Raw genomic sequence first — 20279 nt, 5'->3', positions numbered from 1 at the left:
GAAAGTGTAAGTGTATAGTTCAAATTTTGTACAAGAAAGAAAGAAAAAAAAACTTAAAACATGTTATTTTATTGGGCTAACCTAAGTAACCTAATATTTTCCTGTTAAAACAAGTCTAACAACTTGCTGGATTCAAATAAAAGCACAAATTTTACAAAAAAAGAAACCAATTTTAAAGCACATGTCTATGTATCATATAATACATACAATACGATATAATTTGACAATTTATATGATGCACCCTAGCGTATCATATGATTTATATGCACTTACCATACATGCTTACGATACAAAAATTTTTGTACACAATACCATGCGTATTATATGTTGTACGATATTGGCAATTATGATTACCACATTACTATGAGACACGAAAAGTTTTTTCTTGTAACACAATTGCTCTCAAAAGTTTTTAACGAATACGTACATTCAATTTGAATATCTCCACCCTCTCTTAAAAATGCGCGTGTATATATATATAAAATGAAAATAAAGAGCCAAATTAACCACACTTAATAGTTCATGACGGGCTTAGCTCAAATGGTGTATCAGTGTATGTATTAATGTATGCTTCTACACATTCACAGTGGGTTAACTTTCAATTGTTTTCCAATAAATTTGAAGCCCAAGGGGCTTCCGCAGGAACTCAGCCCTTGTACATAACCAGCATGTGAAAAGATGCGAGACTTGGGCCTATACTGTTAGCTAATCTTTAGGCCTTAACGCAGTAATGCCCTGGGCTTATACAAAACTAAAAACTTGGCTTGGCTGACACCTTTGAAAACAAAATCTCCGTAAATGATGGCAAAGTGCCAGTTCCTACGGGCTGACTTGTAGCTCTGCAAATGAGCTTGAGACACTCGGGATTAAATTGATCTGGATTGCTCATTCTCGTCGTGCTTTATATGTAGAGGAAATTATTGCTCATCTAAAGATTTAATTGTCGAGGGGAACCTGAATTCTAGGATTAACATAAAGATGTCATTGCAAGGGGATCCTTGCCTAAACGAGTAGCAAACTAGTATATGTGCCTTTCCAACAGCTTATTTAATTTTTTGCTAAAAATATGCTATAGTATGGTTGTATTTTAAAAAATTGGGTATGTAATAACTTTTTTTTTTTGGTAAACAGAGAGGAAGATATATTAATAAAAATCAACATTTACAATTCTTGTGGTTCAGGTATACAAAACAGCATTAGCATCATTAGATAAGATCTCCATAGTCCATAGACTCCATACTACCAAAAGGGGGGAGTTACATGGTAAACAAAAGAGTTAGACAGACTATGGCCTAGTTTAGCAAGGAAATCAGCAGCTCTGTTGGTCTCCCTATAGCAGTGTTGCAGCTGCACCTCCTGGAAAGCTTGGAGAATGTTCCTGCAATCATCCACAAGGGGTTGGGTTAGCCGATTGGTGGCTTTTGTGTTAGATAGCAAGTTAACAACTTCAAGAGCATCCACATATACAATGAGTTTTTCAACGCACATATTTCTAGCCATAGAAAGACCATCATTTAAGGCCCAGAGTTCAGCCAAAAGGCAGCTAGTAGTGCCAATTTTTCTAGTGAAGCCTTTCACCCATGAACCACATGAATCTCTAAGAAGGCCTCCCCCGCTCGCAACGCTTGAAGACGACAAAACAGAGGCATCCGTGTTAAGCTTGTGCCACCCAGGATTTGGTTTGACCCAGGAAACAGGCAAGTGTCTTTTATGACTGTTGGGATTAGCTCCTTGAGTGAGGAAGTAAAATTCTGCAGCTTTCATAGTGTAGTCTTTAACCACAGGGGGGGCTGCCTGCTTCCGTTGATAAACAATAGAGTTCCTGCTCAACTTGAGAGACCAAAGTCCAAAACAGAAAATGACTTTCTAAGGCATACGATGACGTCTTGAGATGATGTTTGAGGTACCATTGAGGTGTAGCCAGTCTAGAAGGGGAAGACTAAAAAATTGAATGACTTTTGAAGGAAGGCCGAGCTGATTCCAGAAGCTTACAGCAAAAGGGCATTCTCTAAGGAGGTGGTTTATTGATTCAACATGACTATGGCAGAGGGGACAAGTTTGATCCAAGGTAAAACCCCTTGAACCCAAGAATTCTCTGATTGAGATGCTATTGTGAGAACAAAGCCACATGAAATTAATTAATTTTTGAGGGGCTTTTATTTTCCAGATCCAGTTAGAGGTGAAAGTAGGTGGGTTTAAGGCATTTAACCCTTTAGCTAAAAGATAGGCTGAGGCTAAGTTGAAATTGCCATCCCTTGAGAGAGACCATGCAGTTGTGTCATCGAGAGGGGAGGTAAGGTTGGTGGGAATGGCTTGGATAATATCAAGAAAGGGTTGTGGGGGGGGGGGGGGGGGGGTGAGGGAAGGAGAGGCTCTCTCAGTTCCAGCAACCATTAGAATCAATAAAATCACAAACCAGTTTATTCTCTTCATGAACATTGAGGGTACCCACGAAGATGGACCTGACAAGACCTAAAGAGCACCGATTGTCATTCCAAATGGATGTAGAATTACCCGTGTTGATGACTTTTCTTAGTCCTTTGTCCAGGAGAGGTTTTGTGGCCTTACATACTGCCCAAGTACAAGAGCAAGCCCCTTTGGAGGACCAAGGGTTATTAATTGCATGATTGGAGAGGTATTTTACTTTAGAACTCTGACCCAAGGAGAGTTATCTTCATTTGTAATTTCCCAGTTCAGCTTGGCCAAGAGAGATTGGTTCTTAGGACGGGAAGCTGTTGTGAAATTTTAAAATACTCGCAAGTGTATAAATCGCAACAAAGTATAGTTTGACAAGAATGAGGTTGAATTCACAGAGACTTGTATGAATGTAGGAAAATTAATCAAATCTTAACCAAATTAATTCTAATTTAGTTTAATAAAAATTGGTTGTTTTGAAATTAAATAAACTAAGCAAATGATAAAATTAAACAAATAGTTAAACTAAGCAAAAGATATAAAGCAATAAAAAGATGTAAACAATCAAGGGAAAGGAATTAAGGTTTTGGAATCCACCTTATTAATTCATATCAGTATATATTTATGATCATTGATTTTTTCCAACCATTGCATAATAATCTAAAAATCAATCTTGCTATCATGAAAAATATTCTCATTAAAATCCTTATCTTAAAAATCAAAAGCATGTTCTTCTTCACTACTTAAGCATAAAATCAAATCATCAATTGTATCTGTAGCCAAACAAATCACAAGATATATCCAATTCTAAAAATCAAATCCTAAATTGTATTCATTGATAGACAAATTACAAGCGATATCCAATTTTATAATCAAGAATTAATAAACCAAGCATTCAACTAATTAAGATAAATCCTAAATCATGAGAAAAACATGATTGAACTCATATCTAGAATCTCATCTTAGTCAATTGATATGAAGCAAGAACAATTTAAATCATTAAAGAACAATTATTGTGGAAAAAATCAAATCACAGAAATATTACTGATAATCCTTAACAGGATTTTATCCTCAACTCTAATTATAAATTTAGCTACTCATAGTAATTGAAATAAAATACAAGAATAAAATACTAAACATTAAACTAGAGAAATAAAAGAGAGAAAGAAATAGTGACAATGTTATCATGGAGAAAAGCTATAGAGAAGCCACATGCGGCACTGCCTCTTGCTCCAATTTTCTATTTTGCATCTTAGCCCTAGCACTAGCCTCCCTTGCAAATTGACCTAGAGGTTTATATGAGGGCAAGCAGTCCTAATACAAGTCAGATTTGTATTGCTTTGTTTTGCTCCTTTATAATCCATCACATGCGGCTGACCTAAAGCCTTACTATTAAGATCCCAACGTGGCCCATTGTAAGAACTCCTAAGTACGTGTTTTGGTGAAGAATTAATTAGGCCCACGTCAAACATGAAATCGAGCCCATTGTACATGTCTTATCCGCAAAAGCACTCCTATTCTTTTATTTTTTGTTCTCTTGCTTTCTACACTTCAGTGACTTCACACTTGGATCTCCTCTTATTCTTTAATTATTGGTCTTCTCTTGAATTCATGCTTGGCTAGATGTAAGTTGGCTTCATTCAATTGGCCTAGCCACACTTTACAGGTAAAGTCCTTGTTACCTGCAACACAAAGATAATAAATAATCAGCCATAAAATAGTATAAAAGTAAGGCTAAATATATAGATATGGAAGTACTTTATTGTTTATATTTCATGCACATTAGAAGCATGGATACCAAGGCCTCCAAGATTAGTAGGGAGAGTGACCTATCCCAATTTACCATGTGCATTTTCCTTTTTTCAGGAGTGGAGCCCCAAAGAAAGTTATGATTTGCCCTATCAAGTTCTTGGTAGACTCTGCTGGGCAGAAGGGCACCCGGCATCACATAATCTGCTATTGCAGTGGAAGAGGTTTGAAGGATGCGTCTACCAACCAAAGAGAGCAAATTAGCTTGCCAACCCGCCAATTTTTCTTGGGTCCACTGAATAATAAAATCGAAATCCTTGCTGCAACGGTTAGAAAATTTAAGGGAAAGCCCAAGTACTTGTCAAATTTGGATGTTTCCAAAAAACCCAAGGTGTTGCAAATGCTGTCTTGGGTTTCAGGGGGGTGTTTTTAAGAAGAGAATCTGAGACTTATCATTGTTGACCTTCTGCCCAGAGAGTTGGCAAAAGTGAGTAAGCACATCGTCAATTGTACTAGTTGTGGAGAGCAAAGCCTGACCAAAGAGGTTTAGGTCATCTGCGAAGAAGAGATGAGTAAAAGCCGGACCAGATCTGGAGGCCTTGACAACTTTCCAAGCCTTGCTATTAACCTTTTCATGGATGAGAAGCTCGAGGTATTTAAGGCAAAGAATGAAGATATACTGCGAGATGGGGTCTCCCTAGCAAATTCCTCGTGAGGGGAGAAAAGGCTTAATCTTGCCTCCATTGAAGAGGATTGCAACTAAAGAGGTTGAGATACACTCCATGATTAAAGCTATAAGATTCGAAGGAGAATTGAAGTGGATTAGAACTTCCCTAATGAAACTCCATTTTAACTTGTCAAAAGCCTTCTCGAGATCAATCTTAAGGGCCATAACACCAGTGCAACCCTTTTTTTTCCCCATGGAGTGGAGGATTTCTTGGGCTATTATCATGTTATCATGGCCTTTCTGGCCAGGGATGAAGGCTATTTGAAATGGGGAGACCAGCTACTGCATGAAAGGCCGAATTTTGTTGATAATTATCTTTGTCACTGCTTTGTAAATTGTTGTGCATAGGCTAATCGGTCTGAAGTGCCCAAGGAGCTCAGGGCCAATCCTCTTAGGAATAAGGACAAAAAGAATCTGGTTTAGGTAAGCTGGCATAGCACTAGAAGCTAAGATGGTTTTTATTTCCTCTGTGACCGATTACTCAAGGGTGGGCCAAAAATGTTGGAAAAAACTAGCATGCAAGCCATCAACACTTGGAGCTTTGAAAGGCTTTAGGGAAAAGATGAGATTCTTGATTTCCAGAGAAGAGAAATTGGAGGAAAGTAGGGATGATTCTTCCTCAGAGAGTTTAACAGCCTAATCAACCTCAAAATCTGAGTGGATAATATAAGTGGGATGTTGGGTTGTATAAAGCACCTGAAAACCATTAAGAATGAGCTCAATCACTTGCTGTTCATTGGTCAACCATTCGCCAAGGTGATTTTTCAATTAATCAATTTTGTTAAACTTCCTGCAATTTATGGTTTTTACATGAAAGAAGGCAGTATTTCTGTCTCCTTGAATTTGACAATCTAAGCGGGATCTGAGGGCCCAAAAGTCTTCCTCTTGATTTAGAATTTCAGAGTATTCTAGTGATAACTCTTGATCAAGAGAGAGAAGAAAAGGAGAGGGCTTTGCTGCAATAGCTTTCTGAACCGCCATAAGACGAGCTAGAATTTTTTTTCTTTCGGGCAAGTAAATTTCTGAAAACCTCCTTATTCCAGGTAGTGGCATAGTTTGTGAATGAGGAGATGGCTTGGGCAAGGGAGGGAGCATGATCCCATGCCCTATCAACGATAGTAGGTAGCCCTGGGTGGGCGAGCCACATTTTTTCTGAATATGAAAGGTGTTTGGAGCTTGTTGTGCTCCGCTTTAGATAAGCTTAAAAGGAGAGGGCAATGGTTAGAGCTTATCTGCAAAAGATGAGTTACATTTGCCTCAGGGTCAGCGATAGTCCAATTAAGGTTGGCCTAGCAACGATCAATTTTGGTTTGGATAAGCCCATTGGCATCTTTGCGATTAGTCCAGGTGTACATAGGCCCAGAAAACCTGAGATCAATCATATTGCAAAAACTCATGCAATCACTATAAGCTGTGGCCCTAGTCATGTTAACTCTATTTCCCCCCAATTTTTCAGAGTCATTGAGAACATCATTAAAATCCCCCACAATGGCCCATGGAAGGTTGTGGAGAGTAGAAACAGAACACTAATTTTTCCAAAGAATCTTACGTTTAGTAAATCTAGGGCTACCATAACTTGAAGAGAGGAGCCAGGGATGATCAAAATTATTTACCTTAACAATGGCGTGAATCTCTTTCTCAGTGGTTGCAAGAACCTCCAAGTCGGCCATATCTTTTTGCCATAAGAGCCAAATACCCCTAGCATAGCTGATAGGGTCAGTAGTGTGGATACCATCATAGGGCAAGGATCGGAGGATATCTTCAACTCGAGATCCTTTAATACGAGTCTCAATTACAACCACAATGCCAGGAAAGTGAAACTTGGTTAGATCATGAATAAAGCTTCTAAAGGAGGGTTTCATGGCCCCCTTACAATTCCATATTAAAATATTCATTTTGGGAGAAAAATGATGTTCGAAGGACTCACATTCAAGGGAAAATGCCCTCCTGGAAGTCATCCAATTCCATCCCACATGTCATAGATCCTCTTGGCATTAGAGTGATAGAGTGTTCCAGGAGGTTCAACTGAGTTTGTTTGGTTAGAGTGCCAATGGTGAAGCTTGCCGTTGCTACCACGGTTTGGATTAGTTTCAGCTGTGGGAGGGTGCTCTGAATCAAAACTCCAGTTGACTCCCCAGTCAAGAATTTCCTCTGACATATCTCTAACGGCACTAGCTTTTTCTCCATTAGGTCGAGGGATGCTTTGGAGAGGTCGGTTTCCAAGAGAATCTTTGAGTTGCTGGAGGTCCTCTATCCGATGGGTAGCAGAGGTGGACGATCCAGAGTGAATTGCCACCACGGGTTGGGGGCATGATGCCATGCTGGATCGGTCAGAGGAAGGCATCCATTGATTATGCTCTTGTCCGTCAGCGGGAAGATAAAGCTCCAAACTTCCATCAAATTTTTGTCTATCCACTCGTAGATCATTAGTGGGTCCCATCGTATGTTGTTAATCACGGCGTCCCCCAGTTCCACGGCCTTGTTCTTGTGCCAGATGGCCCAAGGCATTTTGGGGACAAAAGTCAGGTGGAGAGGTTGAGGTTGGAGAAGATGTAGTTGGGGAGAGCGGTGCTGTTGGATCGACTTGAGCTTGGAAGGAAAGATTGGATTAAAGCATCCAGCTGAGTCACGGGCTGTAGGAGAAAAGGTTAGGGTCTGTTTAGGCCTTTGGGGAAGGGAAGAGTGCTTCCCATTTCGACTAATGGGTTGGGCTATGGGGCCTTTAGAGAGATTGGAGGGCTTGTGTTTAAGAATAACGGTCAATTTTTGAATTTGGCTAGTTGGGATGACTAGTTTCCTTTTGCCTTTGCTGGCACTTGGTTTTGGTCCGTTTACTTTACAGGGAGACAGGTTGGATTGAGAGATGGCACTTTGTCGAGTGGAGGAAGCAACAGGGTGGTTTGGTGGCTGAAGTGACGTACCTGTAGGAGTAGGCTATTTCTTGGCAGTAGGTTTTTTCCTAGTCACCAGTAGCCAAGGTCCGAAGGAGTTAGTCTTTTCCTTAGACGGTGAGGCCTCTATGGAAGGCAGTTCGGGGCTGTGGGAGGTTGGTTGTGGCTGGTTATTGTTGGGGCATGCGTTATCAACATTTTGCTGCACTTGGCTAGAGGTTTTGGGGGCTTCCCTGATGGTATATTGACAACATTCCTTCTTATGGCCTAAAAGACCACATGAAAAATAGACGAAGTGAATTCCTTCGTAGGTGATTGGTTGCTTGAACTTCCCGATGAGGATGTTTTTAACTAAAGGCTTATCTAAATAGACTTGGACACAGGCGGGCAAAACGGCCTCTAGAGTTTGTGGCGGTGTGTCCATCAATTCTGAGGACTGGTCCTATTTTTGAACAAATCTTTTTGAGGATCACAGGGTCATAGAATTCTATAGGCAACTGACGAATCCATATGGCCACCTGTGAAAAGTTAGCCTTAGTGGCTTTGAATTTAGGCTCCCATGCGTTTATGGCCAAAAAATGTTGCCTTATAAATGAAGGGCCATTCTTCAAGAGATGGTCAAGGTCCTCGTTGGACTCAAAGCGGGCTAGGAAAAAATCTTGGCCAAGATCAACTATGTCAAGTCTATTGTTGGGCTTCCAGAGATCACGAACACGCTAGGATAGAACCTGGTAACCCACAGTTCTTCCAAAGGTTTTCATAATGAGAGCATTCGACCATTGGGATTGGATACGAGACTTTTCTTCTTTTGAAAGGGCTACAACAACTGTTCCTTCTTCAAGATCATCTTCCTTAATGTCAGAATCAGCTTCTTGTTGCATAAGGTCTGCGAGGCTAAAGGCGCTTTCATAAGCACCAGGGAGATGTCCTACTAACTTTTCCTTATAGCTTAGATTCTAGCTCTGGACGGGGGAAGCAAAAGACGAAGGATCATGGCCTTCCTTAATCTTCTTGGTGCTACGATGGAGGGTATCTTCTTCTTCACAAGGCATAACAAATAAGTGGGCTTATAATGACTTTTCTTTTGGGTAATACAACGACACAAATAAGTGGGCCTATAATGACTTCTCCAAACTAAAGTATTATGTGGTGGATTTCTAAATGGTAATTCAGATTCTTTCTCAATTACTATGTATCATCAAGTAACCTCCATGGTTGTCCAAGTTGTGAACTCATTAGTTTAGGCTGTGATGTAAATTCTAAGGTTCCATGATCAAATCCAGCACGCTATCTATTATGTACATTTGAAGGTTGATGAGTTTTTTGGGATGTCTCATGGATAAGAAGTGAATAGTCTAGTAAAATTTTGTTGGGGTTGTTTTTGCGACATGGGCAAAAAATGCAAGATTAGCCCAAATCTCCCATTGGGTTCTTTAGAAATGTTTATTTGTGGAGAATCAAGCTCAAAATTCCAAATGTATAATGAACAAAGGCTAATGATACTTTAATAAGAGAGAAATGAAAAAGCTATAATTGAAATACAAGAAAATATAGAAAAAATATATAGGTCTGAAACTTTGATCCATAATTAACAAGAAGAGGAAATTGAGAGAGGTTGTGAGGAAGAGAGGAAAGGTTCCCTTGTACCCATATTTTCATCCCTTGGCTTTAGAATTGTGAGAATGTCTCCTAACTGAGTGGACTTTTACTCTAAAGTTTCAGCTATATGGGAAAACGTAGTTGGTTGGTTTTTTTAGTTGAAGAGAGACTCTTGTTTTAAGATTGGGGTGTTACTCTCAAAGTAAAATGTGATTAGTTTTTTTGAATTTGATTGGGGCCTTTCATATTGAGTTTGTGGGTGCTCTAAGTGACTGGCTTTTAGGATAAAAGTGAGGCTATGGACCTCTAAGATGCTAAATTGATGTTTGGATAAAAAGAAGGCTTACTTTTATCATCGTTAAGGGAAATGCTTGACTAAACCTTCATTGGCTCCCCCTTTTCAGTTTTTTTAGACCATTGGAAGGCTCACTTGAATGAGGGCTAGTGGCTGAAGTTGGCCAATGAGAGCCAACAATTTTTAAAGGAAAAAAGGGTTCGGGCAGAAACTTTGGGCCACAGTTAGTCAGAGCATAACATTTGTTTTGGGGAGAAAATTTCAGGTATAAGACATCGTCCATGAGCCCGAGGTGCTTCTAATGTCCTTTGCCCACTTGGTAGCACGCATGTGTTGGGCTCATGCAAAAGGTCCAAAAGGAATCGACCCATACCTTCCAAACCACGCTTCCTCAATTTCCCCACCAAGTCACATGGGCTTGGGCCATGCTTAAAAGAGTAAAATAAAATATAATACATGAATTGGGCCCATAATGAGGTTGGGCTCAATTGAGTTGGGCTTATAGAGAATGTGTTTTGAAAATAGGTATCAACATTAGCCCCTCGAGCATGCATGACACTTGCGGCATGCGTGTGAGTAGTTGATGTTTCCCATTGCTTGTAGATGTTGCAAGTTTGGGAATTAGTCCATCCAAATGCTTCATTTTTTGTTAAGAAGGTACGAATCGATGAAGCCCCATTTGTAGAAATGTCGTGTGTCATGGCATTGACTTGTAAGAAAAAATCACGGGTCAAAGAAGCCCATTTGTTGAAATGTCGTGGTCGTGACTCCAAAAAAGTTGAGTTGTAACCAAGTGATAGGTACAACCCGAATCGGTTCTTGCTTTTCATATCCCACATATAACTAAATTTCTCTTCATGGGATGGCTTAAGTGGCTTTCATGCTACCGTGAGAAATTTTAACATTTCTTCCTTGGATGAGTAAGTGGCTTAAGTCTATACACCATTTTGGTTTGTAATACATATTTGGCTTTTGAATCTTCTAGCTTATTTCCTTAGCATTCCTGTAGATTTTGTCTTTCAATAAAGATTGGTTTTTATTTATTTATTTATTTAATTTCTAGCCGCTTTGTCTTGTGATAGTATGCCGTGCCAACTACTAGAATTTAACCTCTTGTAGCCAACTTTTAGGAACAAAACTCCTTAATATCAATTGTGGAGAATGCCTCAGATTTGCAAGGGCCCCACGCTACTTTTTCTTTGCCATATTATGGCCTTCGACTTTTCTTTCCAAGTGGCTTTCCTTTATTTTATTTTATTTCTCTCCATAACATCACGGCACTTCTTCATTTTGCAAGACATATATCAGCTTGGTTTATTTAGTTTACACGCCACTTTATTCTTCTCTCTTTCAAACTTTGGCGTTTTTTCAGAAATAACTAAAGAATCCAAACTATATCATTAGTAAGAAAATGTTTGAAACAAATTTGGTTTCTAACAAATCGAGTCCATTGGACTCGATTTTGGGCTTATAAATCAAGTACATTGTACTCGATTTCTCCATCGCGGCATGGGCTGAGCTGGACAAGGAGTCCACGTAGGCACAAAAATCGAGTTCAATGAACTCGATTTTTGGTCATAATATCGAGTTCAATAAACTCGATTTTTGGTAATAAAAATCGAGTCCTTTGTACTCGATTTCCAATTTCCACATCTTACCATGTGAAGGTCACGGGGGCACGTGATCACTTTAAAGTAAATCGAGTCTACTGGACTCGATTTTTGGTCCCCACCGGTTTTCAGGCACGTGGATATAACTCGAGTAAAGGAGACTCGATTTACTTGCTTCTAAAAATCGAGTCTACTGAACTCGATTTCTGTGAATGGTCCCCAGCCCATCCACGTGTCATGTGGGTCCCAAATGAGACCTTTTTCCCCCCTTACCTGGCTCACATCTCTTATGCTCTCACATTTTCTCTTCTGCTCTCATAGCAGCATCTCACTCACATAACTTATCATCACTCACACAACTTACCTCATCACACAACTTACCTCAACTTTCATCAACTTTCATCAACTCTCAGGTAATTTTTTTACAATATTGATAATATTTTTTGTTAGTTAAATATAGTGGTTATTTGCTAGGTTATTTTTTTAAGAAACAATTAGAACATATTAGGAAAATTTTTGTTTTTTTGTTTGTTAGTGTAAATATTGTGATTAATTTATTTGTTAGTATATTGTGGGTAGTTTATTTGTTAGTATATTGTGATTATTTGTTAGTTTTTTTTTAATTATTATTATGATTAATTATTGGAAATACTTAGTACTAAATATTGTGATTAAATGTTATTACAGCATATTTGGAAATATTGTTTTTTTTTTTGTTAGTGTAAATATTGTGATTAAATTATTTGCAAAGTTTTTTTTAGAAAATTAATATTGTGATTAATTATTGGGAATTTTTAGTACCAAATATTGTGATTAATTATGTTATTACAACATATTGGGAATATTTGCTTATTTTTTGTTATTGTAAATATTGTGATTAAATTATTTTCTAGGTTTTTAAAAAAAATTAATGTTGTGATTAATTATTGGGAATATTTAGTATTGGGGAAATATTTAGTACCAAATATTGTGATTAATTATGTTATTACAACATATTGAGAATATTTTTTTTTGTTAGTGTAAATATTGTGATTAATAATATGCTAGGTTTTTAAAAAAAATTAATATTGAGAATATTTAGTACTAAATAATGTGATCAATTGTTAGGAATATTTAGTACTTTTAGGTTTTTGTCATTGGTATGAAATGGATTATGAGTTTGATACCTAAGACACCCATTACAGTCTTTTTAGTATAAATTATTTCAAGATGTAGTTGTTTAAGATTTGTAACAAAGATTTCAATGGGTAACTAGTTGCTATAATATTTTTGTTCATCATATCTTATTTGAATGGGTTTTGAAAGTCATGCCTCTAGAATGATTTGGATGTGAGTATATGCAAATTTGGTTGAGGTTAGTATTGTTGGCATGTCATACCCAAAGTTTTGTGATTGATGTTGATTGAGAGTTATAAATTTGTCACTAACACAATTGCACTTGATGATCTATAGGTTGATAATGATCTATATAAATATATACTACGGTAGATCCCTTAGCAATGCCAACCCTTATGACGGATTTCCATTTCAAGGTCCGGGTATCCAGTGCTGTTATATGATGATACGCCATAAGTTAAAGACCTTGAGTGATTTGAAGATAAAAATTATGGAAGAGCTGCAACTGAACCCTGCTTTGCATATCATACATATTACTTTCCGTTCCCCACATGAAGTCCTCAATCAATGCATTAATTACAGATATATGGCGATAACAGAAGACAAACATGTGAAGTTCATGTTTCACAAGATGCGTCAATGGGAACAAGTAGCAAATTTTGAGTTGTACGTCACTTTGGAGCCGCGTGCAGAAGTCGGCATAGAGGATATTGTACAAACAACTACATCTCTACAGTTCTCAGTCCTAGATGATCAATGCACCACGTTGGGAGGCTATACACCCCCTTTTCAAGAGACACCAAGAACAGTTGAGAGCGAACCTGATAATAGATATGAAGATCAATTTTGTACACATCGAGGTGAATCCTCTACAGTTCCAGTAGTTGAAGATGAAGACGAAGACGAACACTGTGTTGGGGAAGATCTTGACGATAGAGATGAGTACGAAGAGAGGATTGAGCGAGGTGACTTTGATAGGGGTGTTGATGACCATGAAATTACTCTCAATCCTAATGTTGATGATATGGATGAATGTGATGAAGATGATACAAACCCTACTGTTAGAGTTCAGCATGTTACAAATGCAACCCCCGTTTATGAACCTCCCGCCTTATCATTTTATGAAAATACTTGGGAAAATATGGTTGATCTTGAAGTTGGTGAGCAAGCATTTGCTTCTTTTTGGAATGCGGACATGAATTTTTGTACGGGGTTAATTTTTGCGAATAAAGAAGCAGTGAAACGCGCATTAAAAATTTATGCCGCAAAGCATAACAGAAACTTTCTGACTAGTAGGTCGACCAAAAGTAGACTGTATGTGAAATGCATGGATGGGTCATGCAAGTGGTACGTTGGAGCAGTCATGAAGCCTAAACAGGGAACATGGATGGTCACATCTTATGGGGGTCCTCACAGTTGTATGACCCTTGGCATGGCTCTTGATGGTAGAATGATGGATTGTAATTTTCTTGTAGCAGAATTTGTTCCAATGTTGCGAGAAAATCACACGGCAACAATTCAACACCTTAGAGATTACATCAAAGGGAAGTATTATGAACATAAGCTTTCTTACTATAAGATATGAGATGTGAAACAAAGGGCTATTGCAAAGATATTCGGCGATTGGGAAGAGTCTTACGAAATGTTGAAAAAGTTGTTGTTGGCATACTTGGATCAAGAAGCTGGCACCCGGTATTGGTATCTCACTGAACCGAGGGAGGAAGGTGTTACAATATTGCGATATGTATTTTGGGCTTTCGCTCCTTGCATTAAAGCATTCAGACATTGTAAGCCAGTAATCAGTATTGATGGGACCCATTTGTATGGTAAATATCGAGGGGTGTTGATGATTGCAATGGCCATCGATGCTAACAACAAGGTTTTGCCTCTCGCCTTTGCTATTGTGGACAAAGAGTCAGGGCCTAGTTGGAGGTGGTTTTTAGATTGTGTCAGGTTTGCATTGGGGGATGTGATAGCAAATAAGGACATATGCATAATTTCTGACCGACATAAGGGTATTCGAAACGCAATTGCAAACTGGCCTAGAGATGATCATGGACGAGTACGAGTATACCACAGATATTGCCTTCGACATGTTGCTAGCAACTTCAACACGCATTTTCAGGACGCCACTTTAAAGTCATTGGCCTTGAAAGCGGGGTATGCTACTCAGGAAGCTAAATTTGAGTTGTACATGCAACCTATAAAGGAAGCCGAGATCGAGGCCCTTAGGAAGAAATTAGCCACTGAACAAGAGGTAAGTGAACCTGACCCATCCATCATGCCATACACATATCTAATGAAAGAGGATATAGAGAGGTGGACCTAGCTACGTGATGGTGGATATCGTTATGGGGCTATGACAACCAATGTCTCGGAGTGCTTCAATGGAGTACTCAAAGGTGCCCGTGGCTTGCCCATTGCTGCACTGATTGAATTCACTTGGAGCAAACTTGTCGTGTATTTCCATGATCGACACAAAAAAATTACTCATGATCTCTTGGAGGGTAAGGTGTGGAGTAAATATGCTTTAGAAATCTTTGATACAAATCTGAAAAAATCTAAAACACACCAAGTAAGGCCGTTTAATAATGTCCATGGTGTATATCAAGTAATGACTGCGTACAAAATCCATAGCTCTGGAGGGGGACAACATAGTCATGAAATAAACATATTGGCCAAAACATGTGGTTGTGGAAAGTGGCAAAATCGAAAGATCCCTTATTCACATGCGATTACAGTTCTTCAGTACTTGGGGCAAGATGCAAGTGCATATATTGACCCATGCTATAGTTTGGAGAACGCCATTCGCATCTACTCACACCAATTTGTGGTGCCAAAGTCAGAGTCATTGTGGAAGGTCCAAAGTGGGTGCCTGACCCAAACCTGTTGCGGGCCAAAGGTCGACCTGTGAAGTCTAGGATACGGAATGAGATGGATGGGGTCCAGTGAAAACCAGGAAGCCGAAGGCCAGATTCTGACTTGAGGGAGATTCAACAAAAGCAGAGCTGTGGACTGTGTCATCAACATGGACATAACCGTAGAAGATGTCCGCTTTCCCGTGGGGCTTCGACAAGCAATACTGACCCAACCTAGGTAAGTGATGCTTTTATATAAAATTTCATGTGCGTATCAATTATCCAAGTTACGTAGATTACTACCGTTGTTTTGGCTGTTGGTATCTAACAACAATATTTCAATTTTTCTCAGGTATGCAGATACTCGATTTTGGAATGCCATTGTAGATGTAAATTGTGGTTCTCTTTATTGTGTATTTGAACTTACTACTGGGTTGTATCGGCACAATTATTATTTTCTTTTATCACTGAATGCACTTGTAATCGAAGTATTCTGTATCCAATGTACCTGTTTCTATATTGTGATATTATGAATGGTTAATTTTATCTTTCAATTAGTTGTTAATTATTTCTATTAGCTGTATACTCATCTGTGTTGGTGCTTCTTGTTGAGACTATAAGAAAAAAAAGAAAAAAAACCATAGCAAAAAAAGGGGAAAAAAAGTAAGAAAAAAAAAAGGTAAGAAAAGATAAGAAGAAAAAAAGGTAAGAAAAAAAATGGGAAAAAAAAAGGTAAGAAAAAAAAGTAAGCAAAAGTTACTGAAAAAAAAAAAAATGTGTGACCTCTCTGCCTGGAAACTCGAATTTGGGGAAGTCGAGTACTCACTCTAGAACTCGAGGCCATAGGACTCGATTTATAAGTCCACAGAAATCGAGTTCTATGAACTCGATTTGTAGGTTTTTTTTTTTTTTGGGTGATTTCCTGTCAGGCCCTAACTGAATCCACGTGTCAACCTCACAAAAAATAATTGCCTCATTCAGTCCTCACTATTACCCTCATGATTTTATTAAAGAATAACTTGTCCAAAAGGCTGTGTTAAAAAGTGAGTTTTTGATGTGCCAAATGCTAATTTTTTTTTAAAGTGTTGATGCTAGTGCTTTAATGCCTTTAGCATGAACCATGACACCTTTTGTTTTGCACTTAAATGAATATACCGTTTAACCTTCAACTATAACTTCTAGTTGAGTCTTCTTTCCTAATCAAAATCAAGAGATCATAGATGACGAAGGGTAGTGTTGAAAAGCCACCAGCTCAAGGATCACGTTTTTACCTGAGATCATGCCCTCTACATCCAGCTACTCACCCCAACCAATTTTTAGGAACAAAAATTCTTCCTAATTACATTATGTATGAGAAGACAGGGATGACCCTTAGTTTGTTGAAAAAGGTAAGGTAGTATAGACTATAGCCTATAGACTCCATTTTTTTCAATTATGAATCCGTGTGGAGAACCACACCTGTGATACAAGTCAAATTATCTTCTACCAATTTTTTTTCTCCATATAGCATAGGAAATAATGCAGAAGTTCCACACGATACAATATATCACAAGCTACAGTCAAGCCTCCATGAAAGATCACCTGATTCTATACTATAACAATTAGCAAAGTGTCAGAGAACATCAAATCTGTCAGGACTCAAACTTGATACAAAAAGTGGGACGTCGGTGATAATGTGCGAAGTGATAGATTGAACATAGCACTTGCACATACAAACAATGAAGTTATTACTAACCACAACAATGGCTTTGATTTAATAAGGATTGGCATAATGACAATAGCCAAAAAAAGACTCACATGATATACAAAACGAACTTATGCCAACAAAACAAAATTATACCAATATCATACAATAAAACAAGAGGCATCGTTCCTCAATATGAAATTATACAACATCTGATATACCTATTCAACCAATTGAAGAAGTTTTGGCTGAAAGGTGAATAAGCGCACGCCTATGGTACGTGGTACGAAGCTTCTTGTATTTCTTCACAAAGGTCCCAAGGTCCACATCCCTATCTAAGAGCTGTTTGTGCAGGTTTTCCGATTCCTCCTCCGTCTTATTCATCGCATCTGAAATAACAAAAAATTATTTCACATCTCCATAACGTATATCTCTAAAATAAAATCAAGCTTGAGCCATTAAGTAATGAATAACCAAAGTTGGCCTATTCAACAGAACCTTGAGTTGTCATGATGAAGAATACCTTGTAGCCTTTGGAGAAGGGATTGGCAAGAATAGAATTTCAATGTCTCTTCCTTCTTTCTCTCAAGCATGTAGTGCATGTGAGTGCACACATTGTTGATGATTCAGTTCGCAGATGTATCTTTATATATTATAGCATACATTAATCCTCAACTATGCAAACTATGACTACAATCAATTAATGTTATTCGCGCTTACACAATTGATTTTTACATTGCTTTATCACATTTTAGTGACTTCAAGATGAAAATCTATGTATTGCTCCAACCAAATACAAGTAACCGAAGGACATACCAGCAAACAGCAAGCTGGAGACTCATGACCCCATCAATCACAAACATCTCTGTCCTTCAAACACAGTTATCTCTCTCTCTCTCTCCCTCTCCCTCTCTCTCTCTCTCTTTATATATATATATATAATCCCAAACAAATCTAAGCAGCTAACATTTTATCCCTAAGTTTCTATAATTCCATGTGTCATGCATTCCCTTTCTTTCATTCCATGCTAGCAGTCTTAGCAGTCTGGCATTCACTTGATTTATTGGATTATGGTCTTTGGTTTAAGAATATGGTCTTCTATAGTCTATCTAGGGTTTTCTTATAAATAACTGATGTTCATAATAGAACAAGGGAGTGTTTTCTTCAGGTTCAATTCAAAACAATTTACCATGGATTCAGTAGTTCCATACTGGTTAAATAATTGATTAGGAGCACAACTAGAAATTATTTCAATATTTTATTTTGGATTTTCATTGGATTATTTCAAACTTTAAGTTTTTACTTTTTAATTATTTAGTTTTGAGTTATGATAACGCCCAAGGGTTACCATGTGACTGTTCTAGATGGTGAAGCTGCATCAATAACTAGATTCATCCTTTCCTAACAATTTAAACTTTTGGTACAAGTGAAAATTTATAAATGTTTAAGTTGAATCGTTAATAAATTTGAGTGTTACTCTTCTTGTTCTTCTTTTTTCTATTGCAATCTTGCTCCATTGATTTTAAAAGATCCAACACAATAGATTAATCAAAAGGACATCACAAAATCATAGTTCTACAACCTTCCCTTGGACACCTTATCCATTTCTAAAGTGAAAGATAAGACATGCCCTAATAGCATCTCATCTTCTTTCAACACCTTTTTTGTGTTGTTCACATCATGTAAATAACTATGAGCATTCTCATGGCTCAACTCATTTTTAAATCAAAATATCATTTCTTGTTAAATTTTTAATATTCATCCAAATCTCTATGTTCAAATGGGTTCTTCATTATAGAGGTGATTCTAAATCCGATAAAAAATAAAAAACACAACCCAGCCTCCTCCCAACTCCCTAACTTCATTCCCAAAGGCATTTGAGAAGCAATTAGTTGAGTGTACCTTCAGAAGTGAAACATTGAATTTGAAGGGGACATCATTCAATCTGTAAAACAAATAGATCATACATTTGATGATTTGATCATCCAAAGGATTAATACAGTTATACAAAACTATGAAAACAAAGGTACCTTGGCAAATGAGTCAAAATTATGTTCTGAAGCAATAGGTGCCATACGTGCCTTTATTTGCTCGCATGCATCCAAAACTGCTGATCCATATATATCAGAACTTGCAGAAGCAGCTGTTGGTGATGAATTAGGGACCTGATTTGGCAGCACAACAAAAACAACGCACATATATGTTTATAACTTTATACTGTATATGCATATATGTATGCAACTACACATTTATGTATGAAGAATAAGATGATTCAATACCATCATTTAATATAAAAGCAATCCGTGATCTATTTCTAGTTTTCACACAGAATCTTTAATGGTTTCATTTCCACTTTAATGTTAAGAAATGTTACCGTTCCATGATTCTAATGGAGACTGATGAGAGAAAACATTCCAGGTTGAAATACTGGCAATTTAGAGAGTTTAAGAATCAATTAGAAAGGCCAAGCACTTCTTTTTCTTTTTTTTCTTTTTTTTGAATTATTTGGAAAAGGAAAAACAGAACAAGTGGAAGGGGCTACTCCTCTCTAAATATGGGTTGCAGAAGATATTTTATGATGCTTGTTACTGATACAGCTGTCACACATCAGATAAGTAACTATGCGGAAATCACATTTGTTTGATTCCCTTTTCATCTCACATTAGTCAGTGGTTTTAAAAAAAAAATACAAGGACAAGTATTTTACAAAACTTCCATTTTATTCATTTTTTCTAGCACTTTCGATAAAAGGTACGACCATGCGAAGTCCCACCAGTGATACCAATGATTATTTTCTGCTGAACATGGTTTGGAGTAAATAACTAAACAAGATGTAAACCTTTAACAAAACATCGCTTATTACCTTGTCAGTACTTGTCTCAGATATAAAGACAGAACTGAGAGGGATATTGAAGGCAGAAGCAGCAATCTGAGCAACTTTTGTGTGTAAACCTTGCCCCATCTCAACACCTCCATGTGTAACTAATACAGTTCCATCGGTATAAACATGAACAAGAGCACCAGCCTACGGTCATTAGGCAGATTTACATAATCAGGATCTGATGACATGATTCTAGAATAAACATAAAATGCAAACCTCATAGCCCAAAAGTAAGAATGTCATAACAAATTCAACCAGTAATAATAGTTCGGCAATCTATAAATTTTCAAAACTGATGGAGTACCATGAAAGAAACTACTATAGACATATATATAGGGCATCCCAAAACAAATTCTAATATCCAAGCATTAATTTGGCACATGTCAGATAATGCCAAGGGTACTTCAGTTTGGGCCCAGTAGTAATTTAGTCATCTATTTATATGGATGTAATG

General features: G+C 37.7%; 1 pseudogene; it reads right to left on the bottom strand.

Moving 5' to 3' along the window:
* Positions 1 to 16991: 16991 nt before the first annotated feature.
* On the bottom strand, positions 16992 to 19955 carry LOC142640725 (xanthine dehydrogenase 1-like; annotated as a pseudogene).
* Positions 19956 to 20279: the final 324 nt, after the last annotated feature.

The sequence above is a fragment of the Castanea sativa genome, chromosome 6, assembly GCF_040712315.1.
Source record: "Castanea sativa cultivar Marrone di Chiusa Pesio chromosome 6, ASM4071231v1".
Taxonomy (NCBI): Eukaryota; Viridiplantae; Streptophyta; class Magnoliopsida; order Fagales; family Fagaceae; genus Castanea; species Castanea sativa.
Note: the sequence above shows the minus strand (reverse complement) of the source record. Positions and strands in the feature narration are given on the sequence as shown.